Source organism: Epinephelus fuscoguttatus, linkage group LG14 (assembly GCF_011397635.1).
Source record: "Epinephelus fuscoguttatus linkage group LG14, E.fuscoguttatus.final_Chr_v1".
Classification (NCBI taxonomy): Eukaryota; Metazoa; Chordata; class Actinopteri; order Perciformes; family Serranidae; genus Epinephelus; species Epinephelus fuscoguttatus.
In genome coordinates this window covers 12,687,062-12,702,960 of record NC_064765.1, presented here as the reverse complement: position 1 = coordinate 12,702,960, position 15,899 = coordinate 12,687,062, and the positions used below count along the sequence as shown (strand labels likewise).

Below are 15,899 nucleotides of genomic sequence, written 5' to 3'. Positions count from 1 at the left end.
TCCTGACGTATGAAAAATTTGGTTCAAATAAAAATCTCACGACTTTAAATGCTCGGTTCTCAGCTCCTGTTTCCATTTTGATCAAACTGAGTTCAAACCTATAGTAACTATTTAGTATAGACACCGCATTGTCAGTCAGGACAGATAGGAAAGATCTGTCTTTCAAGAGGGGCAAGTCAGTAAGAAAGTCCAAGGACATTTCTAGGAAGTTGGGTAGCTTCAAAATGTCTTTCTTCAGATGCAGAATAGTACTGCATGAAGAATAATGGTTCTTTGTGTTAGTTTTTGTTATCTTCTACTCTAACAGTAGTTTATTGAGTTCTCACGTCGGGCCAACAAAGCACCCACTGAATCGAATTGAGAGACTGAGCGTGAGAGAAGACCCTAATGCAGACAATGTACAGGCTTTGGCCAGACCAAAATAGCATGAGGATGAGGATGAAAGGGAGCACTGAGCTGCGAGAGCGTGATTGGGGAAGATGGGAGAATGTCAAGGGGCTTTCTGGTGTGTGAGAGACCTAATTGAGTTAACATCAAGCATGTCACAACTGGAAAATGTAATTGGAGTTATACCACCACCAGTTGAGCATTGCTGTCCTCAAGAAACGAGTGAGAAACTGGATTTAAAGGAGGTCTGCTTTTATTTGTAGTGTCTGTAACATCCATCATGGCTTAGTTGAAATAAACCAGAAACCTCTTACGTGTAGTGGAATACCATTCTTCATTTTTTTCAGTCAGTACACAAGCAAACAACAAAGTTACTGCCTTGTTATTTCAGTGTGTCACAAAAAGGGAAACCATGTGTCAGCCTGTGAGGAATTGTTCCAGTGAGTTGATTTAAACCTTCTCGTCAGAGACTGGTCGCTACAAATGTATGTTTAAAGGTTCTGTATACGACATTCGACAGTGTTTGTCATTACTATTGTAGAGATATAGTGGTGTAATGTCGTCCTAAGCAGAGAATTAAGTCGCGCTAATCCTGTGTGTTGTTGCTTCATTGTTGTGTGTTATGGTAGATGGTCCGGCATCGCATGCATGTGGGTCCCTGTAAGTGTATCCCCCCAGGCAAGCCAATCACCACCACTCTGCACTGCACTCATACGATGGTTGCTAGCAGTTATGGCTAAAAACGACAGTGGCTTTGTCAAGAAAGCTAATTGTCCACCCTCCATTTCCCCCAAAGTTAGCTCTATTAGCACCGTTGCTGTTGTTAGCATGGTTCACACCAGGCCCCAGAAAGTGTGCTGGGCTTTGAGGCCTTTTTTGCAGTTGACAAAGAGTGAAATTACAACTCCCGAGACCTTCACATGATGCCGTTGGGTCCAAAAAGACTTTTTCCCATAGACTTACATTGGGAAAAAGGCGTCTGGAAATCAATAGTAACATGTTTTTTGTAGCATCACAGCCCTCGTGAAATGACTTGTTTCACCATCAGGATTTGATCCATTCAGTCTGATAACATTTATCAGGTCTAGAAGAGCCTCAAGATTAAATTGTTTTATCCCCATTCAGGTTAGCAGAGTGCTTAAAGTCTCTAGTGTGCTCTCTCTATGGATGGCGCTCCCGGCTCAACAAAAAACTACATATATGTGAATGTGCGACAGTTGTGGTATCATAACAGCCTGTCACAGGTTACAGCGTGATGATTAGAGGAGAAATGGCAGAGCATAAAGGTCCAGGTGGGAAAAAAACAACTCAGTCATTTAGGATTTTGCTAAAAGAAGGAAATCACCTGTTGATTTATATACATAGATCATAGGGGACATTTTTTTGTATTTGGGAGCTGTTTAAATTCGGGATGCACCGAAATGAAAATTTTTGGCTGAAACCGAAAACCTCAAATAAAGAAACACTTGGCCGAAAACTGAAACACCGAAAGAAATTATTATGCCAATTTTTAGTACCATTGCGTTTATGGCTATGACTGTGTACTTACCTCACTAAAATCAAGGCATTGCAATTGCATAAATTAATATTAATATTATATCCGTGGGTCTTTCTCTGATATATTGAAATATGCCCACACTGCAGACATGTGTGCTGGCCGCGGTTTTTGCTTGTGTCATCACAATATTCTGTTTCAGCCGTGTTGTTCTGGTGTTAAAAGTCTTTCAGCCAAAAACCGAAAATGCATTTTTTGGCCATTTTCGGAGGCTGAATTTTCGGTGCATCTCTAGTTGTATACAGAATCTGAATCTCACTCTGAGTTACTGTTGTTGTTCACAAACTAAAGAAATGAGAGATCATTTGTGTTTAGTTTTTACTGAATATTTGAAGGCATGTAAAACTATATCACTTATTTTGTTGCAATTCATTTTTCTTAAATGAATCTTTTTTTCTTTTTTTTTACTTATTTGTCAAATTGTTATTGCAAAAATACCCTGAAATTTCCTGATATTATTTTAGGGCCATATTGCACACCCCTAGTGCCTAGTCTGTGATTTTCTTTTTTCTGCTACTGCTTGGTTGCTACCATTTTTTTTAGAGTCCCGACCTCACCTGTGCGCTGCTATTGGCTGGGGGCTACACACCCATAAATCTTATGAACACAGCAAAATAAGAAAATGCAGGCAGAGTGTAGGGATGCTGTGCATAAACACATTGCAGCAAACTTCTAATGAGGGATTACTTTTGTTTGAGTCTATATATTGCTTTCTTAGAAAAATCCAGCATAGTATACCTTTTTAAGTGCCGATTAATGCAGTGTAAAAAATATTAAGCAATGCAGCAAGCAGTGGGACTAGAAGCACACTTCTTTCATAAACCATCACTAATATGAAAAACAGTTTCCCCCCAAAGAACATAATGATACGTTGAGTAAGGATTTGGAGCTAAGAGGTGATTCCATAGAGAGCGTTCATCGCTGGGATTTTGTTTGTGGAGCAGGGCTGTCTGTGTGTGTGTGTGTGTGTGTGTGTGTGTGTGTGTGTGTGTGTGTGTGTGTGGAACAGGGTGTGTGTGCTTAACATGCTCACTGAGAGCATAACTCTCAAATCCAAAACATGTTTTTCACTACTGTGTACTGGGCACACATGAGAGAGACTGGGACAGAGAGCACTGATACACACACACACACACACACACACACCCTGTGGTTACCGGTTAGATCATAGAATCCACCAGTGGTCTTGCTTACTTTGGCCCCTGTGTCTCTTTCTTTGTTATCACTCTCTCCATCCCTTCACTTTGTTATCCATCCCTTGGTCCATCCTCTACTTACCCAACGTCTGGCTGTCTTCAAAGGCTGAACCCCTCCCTGAGAACACTCATTTTCATCATACCATACAGCACAAGTACGTGCAGTACTCCCAGCACTCCCAGTCAGTTTGTCATGCACACACATACAACACGAGTACGTGCAAAAACACTTGATTTGATAAACGCTTGAGGCTGATTCACTTATTTACACACCAAATATCTGTAATTAAAGGGATGTTCTGATGTGTAGTGGATGGGTTGGTCCAGATCTTTATCTTGTTTTTAATCAGCAGGCAGAATAATGGCTCTCTGGAGACTGTGAAGACCGTCCACCATCATTCTCTTCAAATTCTTTCTTTCTTTTTTTACTCTCTCCCCTCAGTAGTTAGCCCTGTGCTTAAACCAACTTCTGGCTCGCTCTGCGAAAACAAAACCTTTTGGCTAATCAAATCCTCACCATCTGTTCTGCAATCCCTTCAAACTTTCCAAACTTGCCATCCCTTGCCATCCCTGCTGCTCTCACTCAGTCATACCTATCACAGTATATGGATTTTTAAAACGTGTTTACTACCCCAGCCCACAGCAGCTGTTTTCATTTTAATGCTGATTGCACAATATCTTGCAGTAGTGATAATGCTGATGGATATCTCTGCTGCGCTGCACGCCCATATGAGCAAATATACAGTTAGTTTAATGGGTCCCATCACTGGTGCAACAGTGTAATTTATAATGAAACAGATGCTAAGCCCTGGAACACCAAGAGTGAACTTAAAAACAACAAGATTGGATGCTTGAAGTTTGAGCGATTTTGTTTATAGACACTTTTTATTCAAAGAAATTATGCAGTTTTTTTCTGCTTTTTAGTGCAGTTATTATTCGTTTATCTATTTGTACGCAGCTAATCTCCCATATTATTGGACCTATTAGCCTAATATGTTCTGTGCACATTTATGACCATATGCTCAAGGACCTCTTGTGGTTGTGGTGATTCCCATCTTTTGAAGAACCTTTATTATTTTCTGCTCTGTTTTATGTTGACTCCTCACTCCTCTGTACTGGTCAGTCGGGGTTGTAAGTGATTTATGGCTGCTTCAGGTTGGAATCTTGTTTCTGCGAGGGACGACGTATTGTAATGGTTTTGGGTCCGTGTAGCTCTTTGGAGTGAGACGACAGGCAGAAACCCATGTCCACATGGGTGTGGGATTTCACAAATGCTCGTCGTTTGTTTTTACATCAACTTAAAAACACTCCAACCTTACCAAGCCCGGTTGTACGGCTACTATATTTTCATACATGAACAGAATAGTCGCCACACATACTTATAACCATCACTATTGTGTTGAGAGATAAAAGAAAAGCGAGTGCAAGCATCTTAGCTTGTTACTGTCGCTAAAATTGGTCAAATTTGTTGCTATATTAAACTTCAAACATTATTAATCATACATAAACAAGTTTCAATCATAAAATGTGATCAGGTTTTAGACCTTGTCCGCTTCTGTGTCAGGATCTGCTGCAGACTGACTTGGCAGAGATGGCTGCCATCTTGTTTTTACATGGATTAGTGTACTGTGCTCTTACCGCCACTAGATGGCACAAAAAAAGTGTCCACTAACGAGGACAACAGGTCTAAGTTAAGTAGAATGAAGTATTAAGGTCAAGTAAAGCCAAAATGTGAATTCTTTCATATTCCTGTACCAGTCAGAGGGTACCCCTCCCGAATTGTTTCGCAACATGTTGAAGATTCTCAGTCATTCAGGTCACAGTAATCTTAAGTGCTATATTGTAGACAACAGGACTTGCTTGAGTTTCTTGAAAAGTTGCCGATAAGGGAGCGCAGCTGGTATATTGATATTGCAGGAAATGAGAATTGAAACCATTTCAAATGCTCACAATTAGGGCTGCAACTAACGATTATTTTCATCGTAGACTAATCTGTCCATTATTTCTTTGATTAGTCGACTAATCATTTTATCAAAAAATGTGTTAAAATTAGGGCTGTCAGAACGAACTTTGCTATTTGAAAATATTTCAGATTACTGTAAAAATAAGCATATTCTAAGTTGGAAACTTGGCTGACCCTGGAAAGGTTCGAATATTTTGAAAAAAACAGCAAAAAACGGCGCTCTACCCTGCATTAAGAGATGTTTTTTGGGGAAATACATGACTGTCAGAGAATCCCCGTTTACAAACAGACCTACAATCAGTCTCCTCTTCCCTCTCTCTCTCTCTCTCTTCTCAGGGGAGGGTGTCCTGTCAGCCCTGCGCTGACAGTGACAGGACGCATCTCTTTGATCCGAAGTGACACAGCCCGTTTGCTCATGCTTTGGGGTCGTTCAGTAGAGTAATTGCAAATAAATATTGTTTTAATGTGTAACTATTGAAATGTTCACAAGGGCTTTCATAAATTCCTACAGTGTTGCGGCACTGTCGCCTTTGCAGGTTAAAAGTTAATGACAGCGACTTGAAGTGAGGAGGAGCAACACGTCTCCGGCTGCGCAGACGCTCACTTTTGCATGTGATGCAAATTATTAAAATATCGTCATTATAACACAAAAAAATATAAAAATGCGGTGGTAGGCCTAGGCTATAGCCTATACCAAGGAAACTTTCAAATATTATTCGAATTTTTAACATAAAAAATATTAAAAATTCAAATCTGATTTTGGGGGAAGATTGACAGCCCTAGTTAAAATGTTAAAAAATGTCGTTCTGGCTCTCCCAAATCCCAAAATTATGTCATCTAATGTCTTGTTTCGTACTCTTGTACCCAAAGGGTTTTAGTTCACCATCATGGGAGAGTGTGTAAAGCTGCCAATATCTGAACGTAAGAAGCTGCAATAAGAGTATTTTGGGGTATTTTTATAGTACTTTTCTATGAAAAATGACTCAAACCGATTAGTCGACTTCTGAAATAGTCACTGATTATTTTAATAGTTGATTAGTCATCGATTAGTCGACTAATCGTTGCAGCCCTGCTCACAATTGATATCTACTGATAAATCACATTATTGACAAGACTTGATTCTTCCAAGTTTACTGTGTTGGTTCCCTCTCAGTGCTCTCATACAGGTTGATTTCAGTCACAAACAGGCAGCTTTTTTCCAGTGGCAAAGCTCTAAAAACCACTGCATGTTATCTGATTAGCACTAGATGGCAGAAAGAAACAGCTGTTGACCGACATAATTGAGCATTTAGCATCTAAAAAGACAAAATTTTGCCTTCCTTAGGAGAAAAATAGAGCAACCAGAGGCAGGAAATACCTTGTTCAATATTATGACAATATTTTTGGATTGATTCACAAAGTATTTACACTGAGATTTTTGATAAATAATCATCAGTGATGTGGACATAATGACTAAGAGGGTAAAGGCAAATAAACCAGCTAGAACAGTGTAAGTTCAAAGAATTACATCACTTTACTGTAATGCAGCATTTAGAGACAACACTCATGATATTACGATATCTGAATCAAAGATATCTAGTCTCATGTCACACTATCGATATAATATGCATACATGAGCCCATATTTATAGGCCAATACAGAGAAGCTGAGATTCTCACAAACAGTATGAGCAGTTCCTTTCTCAGTACTGTATGTGTGTCTCTACGGTCCAGTGTTCAGGGTGCAGTTTTTTTAGGGTCTGCAGAGTTTTATTTCTTCTTAGTAAGATAAAAACTGCACTTCCTCTCCAGCTTAAATAAACCTACTAGTTTCTAATCAGGCAGGGCAATCACAGCGAGAGGCAGGCAGGTATTTGCACATTCAGCATCCGACTCCGAGAACACACGTACAGTAGTCTCACAGAAAATGTGTGTGTTCGCCATTATTATCATTACACACACAGTGAAACAAATGTACAGTTTGAGTCTAACCTTAACCACTACATGTCTAACCACAGTCTAAAGACTCTCGTTCGGTGGACGATGAATGAGATGCAGTCTTCCCTGTGTTACAGGTTATGACGAAATACAGTGAGTGCTAGATGGAGCAGTGAGTGACAACAACCCCGCCCACATTTAAGAGTACTGTTTGTGGTGGAAACGCTAGGGTCTAGGCACCACGTCTGTAGGGTTACTGTGGGTTCCAAAGGTACCATACTGAAAGTGTTTGGTGGAAACAGGGCTGTATTATTCTGACCTTAACTCAAAACCAACCCTCAACCTAATTTCTCTTCACAACGTGACTATCTAAACACATTTTTATCCCCACAAATGGATCACATCGACCAGCAAAACACCGTACCATACAGTAGATGTCAGTGCCGTGGTTTTGCTCTGCAAGTGTCCTTTGAGGTGACTCCTTGTGAGACCTGCTTGTAGAAATGGAAAATACACTGAGCATAATTCCCTTCTGAGGTCTTACAACAGAAGGTATAATTGAGCCAACAATTTTAACTTAATACAGTAAATTATAGCAGGATCCTGATAAGCAATCACGAGTTCTCGGCCTTTGCTGCAGTGTAATAATGCTCCTTTGTCTGGGGAGTGTGTGTGTGGTGAATCTAGCACTCAGCGGTGGTGATAGCATCTGAACTTGGCAGATGCTGCATGTGTGTTTCAGTGTGTCATTGCCATGCAAGTGTATTTTAATGGTTTCATGTCCATTTTAAATATGAGTGTATGTGTGTGTTTTGGTCGGAGAGTGTGTAACTAACGGGCATGGGTGTTAGTGTGCACTTGTCTGTGTGTGTGGGTTTATGTGCACATGAAGTGTGTGTGGTTATCTTGGCAGGGTGTGTGTTGTGCTAGTCTGGCCCCGGCGGTTTTACGATGTATATCAGGCAGCTGCTCACTCCAGCATCTAAAAGATCAAAAATAGAGCTGTTATTCTAGCAGAATGGTAACTGCGAGATACAGTTTCACACACGCACGCCCACACACACCACCGTGCTGTGCATACACAAGCAGCCCGTGCATGCGTACAGATGGGCAAGCACACAGTTGCTTCTGTTCCCAGCTCTCTGCCTCTGTCGATGCATTCCTCCGTCTGCTTTGACCTTTCAACCGAGAGGTCAGATAACATCTCAGGGGATGTATTCAACCGGCTGAGTTTTCCTTGAACTGTGGACTTAGCAGCAGTAATTGGTCTGAATTGAGCTTCATGTAGGCATTTCATGGAAAGGTATTCACCGCAGATATTTCTGACTCGGAGGCTTGGGGGATTTCGCTCCCCAATATTTTGGCTTTATTCCCTGCCTTGGGCTGTTCAAAGGAGGAATGTACATGAATATATGGGCGTGCACAATTATATTCTTGGATGTGAAGTGTTGTGTGTGTGTGTGTGTGTGTGTGTGTGTTGAGTGTGGAGTGTGTTAAAAGTATTATGACCTTAGTCTTGTTTGTTATCAAAGATAATGTCAGTCATGAAATAACCTTTCATTCTTTCAGTTCTGCGAAAATCAACAGAAAGTGTACTTTTCCCCCCAAAAGCAACAATATTTATCTGCACAGAGAGATACACACACACATGCACACGCACACACTGAGCTGCAAGTCATGTCTCAATCAATGTAAGCTGATCCCTGTCATCTGGTTTTGGTTTAGATAGAGCCTATTTCAAGACTGATTTGATCTAAGTTCACCCTGTGGTGTTTCTATTCTTCCAAGGCCTATATGACTCACTCACTCACACACTGTTTTCCTAGCTGTACATTACACACACAAGACGCATACTTGCACCGGTAGTGAGAGAAAAAGAGAGATTTCCTGCGCACTCCTGCCACTTGACCCCGTGTCCCAACATGTTAATCATTTCCTGCTGTATAATCCAATGAAATGGTTGAATTCACAGACTTATTAGATTAGTCAGACTGGTGTTCATGGCGGGAAAGCAACAGCAGAATCGGATCTGGACTCAATTCAGTGGAAGAGTGCTTCCATTACACACCACGCTGTTTCTCAATTTATGAAATGTATGTAAATTCTTTTCTTAAACTTAAAATCATCATCCTCCTGCTTCAAGAGGAGCCACTTAGAAAAGTTTAACTTTGCACTTTGCTGCTTGGGAGGCTAAATAGTCTTAATAAGCCACTCGGGATGCACTGAGATGAGATGGCTTTGTTTCAGTGTGCTGCACAATATCATGTAGGCAGCATAAGATTCATCTCTAATGATTCTTGTTGAAACAAGACTCTACAGCCATGCTCTGTGAAGCTAAATGCTATGGTCTGCACGCTAACATGCTGATGTTTAGCAGGTATAATGTTAATCATGTTCACCATCCTAGTTCAGTGTGTTAGCATGCTAGCATTTCCGAATGTAGTAAATACCATGTACAGCTGAGGGTGAGGGGAGTGTCATTAGTTTTGCCAGCTGTTGTGGTCAAAAATCAAAGTCTTCAATGAATCAAAAATGTAACCTGATGATGCAGCTAGGTGATGAGTTAAAGGATAGAAAAATTATGACAATTAATTCTGAGGGAGGGGGTCTAATTGTATGCATGAAATTTAATGATTGTGTACCTGCTTGTTGTTGAAATGTTTAGACAAAACAATGCATATATGCTAACCCCATGGAGACACTAGAAGGACAGTCAGGGAATCAACAAAATCATTGGACTCTCTTCCCTTTTATCCATGAAGGTTTGTATAAAATTTAATACCCATCCATTCACCAGCTGAAATATTTCAATCTGGAACAAAGTGGTGGATCGACCAACAGGCCCACATCCTTACAGCCATGTTGATAGTGTGGCTACAAAAATGGCAAAGGTAAATACATACAGGTTTCAGTTAGGAAAAATATGAATAAGACTATACACATCAGCCACTTTATTAGGTACACCTTGCTTGTACCGGATTGGACCCCCTTTTACCTTCAGAACTGCCTTAATTCAGTCTGCTGTAGCCCATCTGCTTCAAGGTTGGACGTGTTGTTGGTTCAGAGATGGTCTTCTGCAGACCTTGGTTGTAACCAGTGGTTATTTGAGTCACTGTTGCCTTTCTATCATCTTGAACCAGTCTGGCCATTCTCCTCTGACCTCTGGCATCAACAAGAGAGAACTGCCGCTCACTGGATATTTTCTCTTCTTCAGACCATCCTCTGTAAACCCTAAAGATGGTTGTGTGTGAAAATCCCAGTAGATCAGCAGTTTCTGACAGACCAGTCTGTCTGGCACCAACAACCATGCCACATTCAAAGTCACTTAAATCACCCCTCTTCCTCATTCTGATGCTCAGTTTCAGATGCTGACTTGCCAGCGAGGGGTAGACGTCGCCATGGCTACCACCAAGCAAGAGACGGTTCATACATAGCTAACGTTACCATCGTCAGATTGCTTGTTAGCTAGCTAGCTAGCTCACACTATCTGGCGTCTGTCATTTGTCAGACTTTTCACTTTTCACTTTAGGATAACACGCCAGCTAGTATAACTATGCTGCCTTGTAATGTTAGCTGGTAGGCTAGCTAGCAGAAGTCCCCTGTTGTCTGTCGTTCATCAAACAAAGCATGATGAATGCGGCAAACGCGATCGGTAGGACGAATTAGACTCCATTGTAGATGCCGGTTGGAAATGTAGATGGCTCGCAGCTTCCTGTTTAAAATAGTTACGTAGGAATTAACGTAACCGACACTGTGATGTAGTGAGTGGTGCCCCAATTTCTAGGGAAAGATTTCTACCCCTACCCCTCGTTGCTTCATTTTGAGGGCCAAGGGGTAGTGGGCAAGGGCTAGGGGTAGGGCCAAGGGCTAAGGGGTAGTGGACAAGGAGGGTATTGGGATTGGGCCCAAGTGTCTGCACTATATTCTGAGCCCTAACCTGCCCTGAGCAGTGAGCAAATTCCTTATTTTCTGATGGCAACTTAGGGAGGATCTTTGGCATCCATATCAATTTGCTTCTCATTTAAACTTTGACCCCCAACGTGCATTCCTTTGACCTCAGGGACGGCACCAAATGTCTCCTTCCTGTCTACTTTGACTAGACACTAATTGGGGTTGTAGTCCTGCTGATGCCCTGAGGCAAAGGTAGACTAAATGGATATGTGGTTAGATGACACATTGTAGTGAGGGACAGCTGCTGTGCTTCCCTTCATAGCAGGGAAAACCAAAGCCTGGACATCCTGCTCAGTATGAATGGACTGAACAGAGTCGTAACAAAGGCAAGGCCATATTGGAACAGAGAATGCCCACGCCTCTCATTCTCCCTGCAGTAACTTCTCCCCTTTCACTCCTTTTTCCTTTTCTCTCTGAGTTATGGTGTTCCCCTTCAACTCCTCTCCAGCTCTAGTTTAACAACTCCACAGCATCATTTATTCATGGGTCTTTTGCAGCACTGGCATCTGATTGGCTGCTTGTTTCTTACTGGGCCGGGTGGTTAAACTCCATCAGGTCTCAAAAGGCTCTCAGAGCGTATTTGTCATCAGACTGTGCTGTGTTTTGTGTGTATTGTTAAATTTATGTGTATGAAGAGGAACATTGAGAGCTGAAAGAAGCGAAAGAGAACATAAATCAGATGATGATGACGACGACGTGCAGCCAGAGGGGGGAAATAAAGAAAATTGAGAGAGTGAGTGAAAGAGAAATGGAGAAAATGGGTGTTTGCTGTGTGGGTCTATTTCTTGTGATGAGATCCTGACAGCTCTTTGTTAGTCCTCCTGCACCTGGCAGGGGGGTGGATGTTGGCCTGAGAGGCAGATGTGGAAATTATCCCTCTGCTTTGTCTGACAGTGTGTCTTTGTGTGTCAGCACGAGTGTGTGTATGTGTTTGACAAAGGTCCTTGAACCGTGTTGAACCTATTCAGTGTTTTGAAACCTGTGTGTAATTTAGGGGGTTAAAACAAAGTGTGTGTCCAAAGAGATGTCAAGGTGTATTTACTCGAGTCTCAGACCCCTCATTAGCTCCCCATCATGTGTCTGAATGATTAATACAAGCCACTTAAACAGGAGAAAGACACAGCAGTGTGTAGGATCAACATTCACTATTAATCTGAGGAGAACAAATATCCTGAAATCAAACCTTTTTATTACCCTATCACGCTAATAAAACTAAGGTGTGAAAATTAGATCACTTCAAGGCACAGTGAATCATGATAAATTAAATGTACATATTTAAGTATATTTATATGGGTGGCTCGGTGGTGCAGTGATTATCATTGTTGCCTCACAGCAAGAGGGTTCCTGGTTCAAACCCGGGGTGGGGAATCCCTTCGGTGTGGAGTATAAGTATTCTCCCTGTGTCAGCGTGAGTTTTCTCCGGATACTCTGGCTTCCTCCCACAGTCCAAAGACCTGCAGGTTAATTGGTGACTCTAAATTGTCCATTGGTGTGAATGTGAGTGTGAGTGGTTGCCTGTCTCTATAGCCCCTTTTACACTGACAGATTTTCAGTGAATGTTGGGCCATTTTGCCGGCAAGCTGTGAGCGTTTACACACACAGAACCGGATTGGCGAGTTGATCCAAGATGCCCAATTTTCCGCTTCGTGGGGTAAACATATTGGCGGAACCTTTTTGGTTTAAAAAGAACGAGGTGGCCTTCCGCAACGGGAGGGGCTGTTGATGATGCCGCACTTGCGACCCACTGGCGGTGGATAAACAGGAAACAGTTGATAGCAGGAATGAGCAGCAAGAGGGAAACACAAACCTGAAAGACACTGTAAAGATGAGCAACTGGGGAGACAAGGAATTGCGCGCCCTCCTTGTCCTCGCAAACGAAGAGGCCATTAACCGTCAGATGATGGGGACGGTGAAGAACGGGCCAACTTATGAGAGAATCTCTGAAGGACTGACCAGCCGTGGCTTCCCTCGGAGCACGTCACTGTTTACATCACACGCTGAGCTACACGTTTTGTTACTTGCTCACGCCCCCCATTGCCCCGAAAAAGGCGCATTCTATAAAAACAAAAGTAGGTAGGCGGCATTTCGCCGCACTCCCCGATTTTGTTTTTATACTGCCAATGCTGAAAAAAGACTGATTGGGCTTTCCTGCAAATTTGCACAATTCCTGTTTAAAAATTGTCAAGTGAGTTTGTTTGCTTAAAAATAACTTGTTTCTTGTCTAGTTTTAACACATTGTCAATCTGAGTTATGTTATTCTGCTAAAATATGGTCATACATATACATTTTTTATATACAGACTGAAAATTAACAAAATTAGCCTCTCCCCCATGGCTACAGGTAGTTTCTATCAGCATGAGCCAAGACTAAAAACTTAACAGTAACATTTAACATGTTTGATTTTATTAGAATGTCAATGTGAGAAATAAACTGACTGACTTAAGACAACTTGGCAGCTTTGACATTGGAAATTTATCTACGACAGTAAAGTCACTTAAAAAGTTGTTTGGTGTAAGATTGGCATTAAGCGTATTATGCAAACAAGCCTACACTGAAATATCTCATATGTCTGTCTGCGAGCCAAAGCAGATGAAAAAAGTCGGAAATTATCAAAGACACCAAAATGTTTTCTTAGGAGTTAAAAGATGTTCAACAAGTGGCAAATAGGGGATATCCATGTTGCTGTGTGTCTGCTAAAGGTGTCAGTGGATTTTTGCTGACATGAAAGTCATAACTTTTCCGTCCTCTAGCAGTAGGAAAATTGTAATGCAATTAAAAAGATTTATTACTTTAGCCTTGTTATCTAACAATGTCAAAATCCACATTGTAACTGAGCACTGGCAAAAGATGAGCTTACTTTGACACACTCTTTTTTTCTCACTACGTAATTTACAAGGATAATAAAATTACATAGTGCGCACACATCGTGTAGGAACATACTGTAAATAAATCCAGCAGTCGTGTTCCCAGGACGTGAGACACTGAATCACACCCTCCATGCATGGCTGCACACTGAACCACACTATTCCATACAGGATATGAAGCCGACTAATATAAACTGACTAAGCAGATAAGGTGGCGCTGCCCCGCTGGCTGAGGCAACGGATGAAAGCAGATCGTGATTTCAAAAATAGATGTAACACGGTCATTGTTTTTATGTTACACAGTGGAATTTAAAAGGACTCTGTTACCAAGAGACACACAGTGCTGTCCTTGTTTTCTCTTCTGGGCTCCATGTAAAGGTAGATGTCTCTCCTCATCAGACAGGTGTCGTCTGTGGCATTTATCACAAGCAGGTAGCACCCAGTGAAATATCAGCTGCTAGAGCTGCCCCCGACTAAGAATCTTCCTAGTCGACCAATAGTCATCATTTAGGGCCATCAGTCGACTAGTCGCCCGCATGTTTACGATATTAATGTAATTATTGAATGATATATTTTGGGTGAGGCAACACAATGGTTTGAGTTGAAGGTGTGAGAAAGAATAGTATCAGTAACATTGTTAACACTGTGCTACATTACAGAGAAATACAAAACCGTACTAATGAACCTTCATTATTATAGGCCTATATTTTATCTACAAGTGCACGTCACACACTGAGCGAGCCGCCTGTTAATGACGCTGTGGGCTAATGGGCATGTAGCTACTTCCATATTTCAGATGATACGTCATGTTTGTACTTGACCAATGAAGATGAGTTTACATATCACCTTGGGTTCGTCCTTCACCTTCTCAAAATGATCCCACACTTTGGATTTCCTGCCCGACATGTTATTAACTAGCCTGTGGAATAACCGCAGGTACCAGCCCTGGAAATTAGGGGCCGTACACATGGTGTGTCTTTGAAGAGCGCGGTGGCAGGTTGAGGATTGAGCAGCCTTAACAAGCATCGCATAGCCCTTTACCTGAAATCCTGTAGTTCACTTTTGTTTTTTTCCCCCTGTGACTAAGCAACCAATAAACTCTTGCCAACTAATGACCTTTCTGGTTGACTAACATTTGGTCGACTATTACTGTGCGTTCACACCAAAAGCTGCCAGAGCTGCAAAATAGCTGAATTCACTCTAGCAGTGCCGCAGGTAAAATATTTGTGGCAAAAAACATTTATTTTACAGACACTGAATAAATGTAAATTCAATGACTGCCTGTTGTGGCCTGCGATTGGTCAGGCCGGTGGTATGAAGAGCAAATTAAATGCATTCCCGCTTAAAACAATAGAAAATGTGTTCTATAAATAACTGTGCTCATCCCCATTTGCGTATTGATTCATCATGGAAGATCAAGACATTGTTGTGATCTGCGCTGCCTTGTACCTGAGAAGAAGCTGTCGACGTCGGGTTTGGGTGCATGAAATCCTCCAGGGCCGTGATCAGCATGGAGAATTTTACCGTCTCGTGCAACAGCTGCGTCTGGACGAGGAGCGTTTCCAGCGCTACTTCAGGCTGGACCGGGAGCAGTTCGACAGCTTGCTGTCCAAGATCGCCGCCCGATCCTGCCCGCCGAGGGTAGGAACTAAAATTTCTGTCGATGTTCTCTGGAGTCCGCGCAAGTGAGGGACATCTACATTCCGATTGGTTGCTGGCCATTTACAGCTCAAACGCGTCATAGCTAATTTGCATAAAGTTAACTAGTCTTCAACTTTCATTTCCTGCTCAATTCACCAAATCGCCGCCGCTCATCGCTTTTGCTGCTCAAAACACATCTAGTCGCCACATGTCCATTGAAAATGAATTAGACCTGTGGCCTTTGCAGCTCTGGCAGCTTTTGGTGTGAACGCACAGACAGTTAGGGGGGCAGCCCTAGTACAACCAAAAAAAGTGCTTAAAAGCTACATAGAGCTGCAAAGTTGAGGGATAATTCTCTGTGGGCACCTCGGGGAGTTATTACCTACGGGATGTTATGATGGATGGACATTACAAAATCTGACAAGT

The 15,899-nt window shown here is 41.9% G+C and overlaps 1 protein-coding gene across 1 annotated transcript in view; it reads left to right on the top strand.

The window, feature by feature from the left end:
- slc7a14a (solute carrier family 7 member 14a) overlaps positions 1–15,899 on the top strand; it is a 102,407-nt gene that overhangs the window by 26,293 nt on the left and 60,215 nt on the right. The gene's annotated exons all lie outside the window — the stretch shown is intronic.